Source organism: Procambarus clarkii, chromosome 13 (assembly GCF_040958095.1).
Source record: "Procambarus clarkii isolate CNS0578487 chromosome 13, FALCON_Pclarkii_2.0, whole genome shotgun sequence".
NCBI lineage: Eukaryota > Metazoa > Arthropoda > Malacostraca > Decapoda > Cambaridae > Procambarus > Procambarus clarkii.
In genome coordinates, this window is record NC_091162.1 from 9273707 (window position 1) to 9279175 (window position 5469).

The following is a 5469-nucleotide window of genomic DNA, read 5'->3' on the forward strand; positions in this document are numbered from 1 at the left end:
AGTGTTGGAGGGGCTGGGGGTGTATTGGAGGGGGCTAGTGGTTAGTTAGAGGGGGCTGGTGGTGTGTTGGAGGGGGCTGGTGGTCTGTTGGAGGGGCTGGTGGTGTGTTGGAGGGGCTGGTGGTGTGTTGGAGGGGCTGGTAGTGTGTTGGAGGGGCTGGTGGTGTGTTGGAGGGGTTGGTTGTGTGTTGGAGTGGCTGGTGGTGTGTTGGAGGGGCTGGTGGTGTGTTGGAGGAGCTGGTGGTGTGTTGGAGGAGCTGGTGGTGTGTGGGAGGGGCTGGTGGTTTGTTGGAGGGGCAGGTGGTGTGTTGGAGGGGCTAGTGGTGTGGTGGAGGGGGCTGGTGGTGTGTTGGAGGGGCTGGTGGTGTGTTGGAGGGGGGCCTGGTGGTGTGTTGGAGGGGCTGGTGGTGTGTTGGAGGGGCTGGTGGTGTGTTGGAGGGACTGATGGTGTGTTGGAGGGGTTAGTGGTGTGTTGGAGGGGGCTGGTGGTGTGTTGGAGGGCCTTGTGGTGTGTTGGAGGGACTGGTGGTGTGTTGCAGGGGCTGGTGGTGTGTTGGAGGGGCTGGTAGTGTGTTGCAGGGGCTGGTGGTGTGTTGGAGGGGTTGGTGGTGTGTTGGAGTGGCTGGTGGTGTGTTGGAGGGGCTGGTGGTGTGTTGGAGGAGCTGGTGGTGTGTTGGTGGAGCTGGTGGTGTGTGGGAGGGGCTGGTGGCTTGTTGGAGGGGCAGGTGGTGTGTTGGAGGGGCTAGTGGTGTGTTGGAGGGGCTGGTGGTGTGTTGGAGGGGGGCCTGGTGGTGTGTTGGAGGGGACTGGTGGTGTGATGGAGGTGCTGGTGGTGTGTTGGAGAGGGCTGGTGGTCTGTTGGAGGGGCTGGTGGTGTGTTGGAGGGGGGCCTGGTGGTGTGTTGGAGGGGCTGGTGTTGTATTGGAGGGGACCGGTGGTGTGTTGGAGGGCATGGTGGTGTGCTGGAGAGGGCTGGTGGTGTGTTGGAGGGGGCTGGTGGTGTGTTAGAGGGGCTAGTGGTGTGTTGGAGGGGCTGGTGGTGTGTTGTAGGGCCTAGTGGTGTGTTGGAGGGGCTGGTGGTGTGTTGGAGGTTACTGGTGGTGTGTTGGAGGGGCTGGTGGTGTGTTGGGGGGCCTGGTGGTGTGTTGGAGGGGCTGGTGGTGTGTTGGAGGGGCTGGTGGTGTGTTGGAGGGACTGATGGTGTGTTGGAGGGGTTAGTGGTGTGTTGGAGGGGGCTGGTGGTGTATTGGAGGGCCTGGTGGTGTGTTGGAGGGGCTGGTGGTGTGTTGGAGGGGACTGATGGTGTGTTGGAGGGCCTGGTGGTGAGTTGGAGAAGGCTGGTGGTGTGTTGGAGGGCCTGGTGGTGTGTTGGAGGGGCTGGTGGTGTGATGGAGGGGTCTGGTGACAAGTTGGAGGGGCTGGCGGTGTGTTGGAGGGGCTAGTGGTGTGTTGGAGGGGCTGGTGGTGTGTTGGAGAGGCTGGTGATGTGTTGGAATGGCTGGTGGTGTGTTGGAGGTTTCTGGTGGTGTGTTGGAGGGGCTGGTGGTGTGTTGGAGGGGCTGGTAGTGTGTTGGAGGGACTGATGGTGTGTTGGAGGGGTTAGTGGTGTGTTGGAGGGGGCTGGTGGCGTGTTGGAGGGGTTGGTGGTGTGTTGGAGGGGCTGGTGGTGTGTTGGAGGGGGCTGATGGTGTGTTGGAGGACCTGGTGGTGTGTTGGAGGAGGCTCGTGGTGTGTTGGAGGGCCTGGTGGTGTGATGGAGGGCCTGGTGGTGTGTTGGAGGGGCTGGTGGTGTGATGGAGGGGTCTGGTGGCAAGTTGGAGGGGATGGCGGTGTGATGGAGGGGCTAGTGGTGTGTTGGAGGGGCTGGTGGTGTGTTGGAGAGGTTGGTGATGTGGTGGAGGGGCTGGTGGTGTGTTGGAGGGGACTGGTGGCAAGTTGGAGGGGCTGGTGGTGTGTTGGAGGGGCTAGTGGTGTGTTGAAGGGGACTGGTGGCAAGTTGGAGGGGCTGGTGGTGTGTTGGAGGGGCTAGTGGTGTGTTGGAGGGGGCTGGTGGTGTGTTGGAGGGGCTGGTGGTGTGTTGGAGGGGCTGGTGGTGTGTTGGAGGGGGCTGGTGGCGTGTTGGAGAGACTTGTAGTGTGACGGGTGGTGGTGGGAAGGAAGGGCGGTTGACCACAAACCCTCACCTCACCTTACCCTACAGAGGCAGTTCCTACCCTACACTTACCCACTGAGTCCTCTTCCTAGCACCTTCCTACCTAGGATCCCCCTCCCCCCACCAACCCTCTCCACATCTGCTTTCTATCCACCTACGGAGTAAGGGGAGACATGATAACCACCTTCAAAATTCTCAGGGGAATTGACAGGGGTGAACAAAATACAAGTTGTTGTGTACAGCCTCCAACAACCTCCCCTCAACACCCCCCAACAACCAACACCCCAACAACCAGCCCCCAACAACCAACACCCCAACAATCACCCCAACAACCAGCCCCCAACCAACACCCCAACAATCACCACCCCGCCACTAATTCCAGTTCCCTGTAACTCCACGTGGAGTGACTTTTGTTTACCTGCTCCACGCCACCAACATGGCCGACAAGTTTGAATTTCATTGGCTCTCGCGGACCGCGATCAATGGCTAACTCCTCCCTTTTTTTCCTCTAAACGGCTAAAAACGCGCCGATTCTTTGCGCTTTTCTCATTGGCTATGAGATCCCCTTCCGAGGCGGTGATTGGCCGACCGCAAACCAATGGGCTGCAGCGTGGCTTGTACTCCACGTGGAGTCGGGCCATGGAGGGTTGAGGGACGGAGGCAGTGAAGATTCAGACCTGGCCACGGTCGCCCATTGAATTTCTTGCCGCCAATTCCAAGACTGGAATGGCAACGAGATTAACTCTTCCCCGTGACTTGAAAGGCGACGTGGGATGGTCTGGGGATAGTGGGATGGTTTGGGGGGTAGCAGGATGGTCTGGGCGATAGTGGGACCCGATCCCAGCACGCCCATGGATGGGGGATAGGTACCATGCGGTCTGCGGGTGTTGGGTGGTAGTACTGGTTGGGTGGTGGTAGTTTATATGGTGTTGGTAGTCTGTATGTTGTTAGTAGCGTGTACTCACCTAGTTGTGCTTGTGAGGGTTGAGCGCTGGCTCTTTGGTCCCGCCTCTCAACTGTCAATCAACTGGTGTACAGGTTCCTGAGCCTATTGGGCTCTATCATATCTACACTTGAAACTGTGTATGGAGTCAGCCTCCACCACATCACTTCCTAATGCATTCCATTTATTAACTCTGACACTGAAAAAAATCTTTCTACCGTCTCTGTGGCTCATCTGGGTACTAAGTTTCCACCTGTGTCCCCTTGTTCGTGTCCCACCCGTACTGAAGAGTTTGTCTTTGTCCACTCTGTCAATTCCCCTGAGAATTTTATAGGTGGTTATCATGTCTCCTCTTATATCATCTTCTGTTTTCCAGGGATGTGAGGTTCAGCTCCTTTAGCCTTTCCTCGTAGCTCAATCCTCTCAGTTCCGGGACGAGTCTGGTGGCATACCGCTGAATCTCCTCTAACTTTGTCTTGTGTTTAACTAGGTATGGACTCCAGGCAGGAGCTGCATGATGTGTACGATGTTGTATGGTAAGAGAAACCTGGAACTAGTGAGAGAAACCTCTCTCTCTCTCTCTCTCTCTCTCTCTCTCTCTCTCTCTCTCTCTCTCTCTCTCTCTCTCTCTCTCACGTCTCTAAACCCAAGTTGTCTGGTATTATTCCATTGTTCGTCCAAATACTTCACACGTCTCTTATTAATGCTTTTTTCCAATATTTTTCCCGGTAAATTCGAAAAGCAAAATAGGTCAGTATTTTTCCTGTTTGAGGTCTGGTTTTACCCGGCTTAAGAATTAATGTGATAATGGCATTATTGAAGTGCTGGGAATAGTTCGGTTGCAATGCATTTAACATTTTGATAGATTGCAATCACTGGGAGCTTAGTTAATATTAATTTGTTTATTTTTGCTAATGTTTAGAGCCTTGTTCTTTAAACTTCTTAATTGTTCTTTGGACCTTAACCATTGTTATGTTGTTCTTAAGGTGGTCTTCATTGCAAATGTTGAAATGGTTTATTTAATACTGCAGCGCTCTTGTCGACTTGGGGTCTGACGGCTGAGTGGACAGCGCTTCGGATTCGTAGACCTGAGGTTCCGGGTTCAATCCCCCGGCGGAAACAAATGGGGAGAGTTTCTTTCACCCTGATGCACCTGTTCACCTAACAGTAAATACGTACCTAGGAGTTAGACATCTGCTATGGGCTGCTTCCTGGGGGGATGTGTAACAAAAAGGAGGCCTGATCGAGGACCGGGCTCCGGGGACGCTAAGCCCCGAAATTATCTCAAGATAACCTGAAGATAACCTCAAGATAACCTCAGGATAACTAGATTTGTAATTTCTGTTTCTCTTGGGGACAAAAGTTGACATTTTCTTCATGGTATATTCTTAATCTTTTTCCCAAAATTCCTGTTCTTGTTCTCTGCCTCCTTTAGATTTATTTCCCGAGGCGTCTTTGATGTAAGTGTTTCGTCGCTTGAGGATCCATCACATTATATATTTTTTTCCAGAAGTTTCCATGGGTTTGAGTTGCCAGCTTGGGGTTGGCCTTATAGATCTTCACATGTTCTGGGGACTTCCGTGTTGCATAAATCTTGCAGGTAAATCTACAGGTAAATCTCTGTAGTTCACTTTTATTCTCATGCACTCAAAAGTCCTTCAGTTATGTGTTAAAAGTTGTAGGAGGGGGGTGTTTTCCTTAAAAAAAAATCTAAGGGTTTTTTCCATATATTAAGCGGAGTGTCTGGGACTCTGATTGGCTGGTCACTACTTCTGATCGCCTCCCAATCACCTCTGGAGTCTTGGGGGTGAGCATTTCGGATTAGTGGTAGTTGATAGCGTCATTATTTTTTGTAGGTGGTTCCTGGATGTCTTTCTATGCTGGTGTTTAGGAAGTGGTGGTTGTTTGAGAGTAATATGTCTTGTTTGCCACTGTGTCCTTGTCTGACATAAGAAGTCTGGCCTCAGATGGGTTACATTTCCGTTCCTTAACATATTATACATGGCTTCTAGTGTCTGATTTCCCGGGCTGTGTGTTTGGCGTTCAGATCTGCCAGGAAGTAGGCAGGTCTGTTCCTTCTGGCGAGTTTCATGACGTCTGCCAAGGCAAGGTCGTCTTGGTGGCCCAGAAAGTTTTGCTGAAAATTAACTAAGAGTTTGTGGGGCAAATTTCTCTTGACAGTAATTGCTGTTCCGTCGTTGGTCTGGGCGGCTCTGTTGACTTGTAATGTTTTGAAGTTGAATATCTTTGCTGTTTGTCATTGGCACTTATTGTGATTCATGTTAAGGGTCTGTCTCAATATAAGTTGTTGCAAGTGCCATTCCTCTGTGCAAAGTCCAGTTAAGTAGATTATGTTGCATTATGTTAAGCTATTA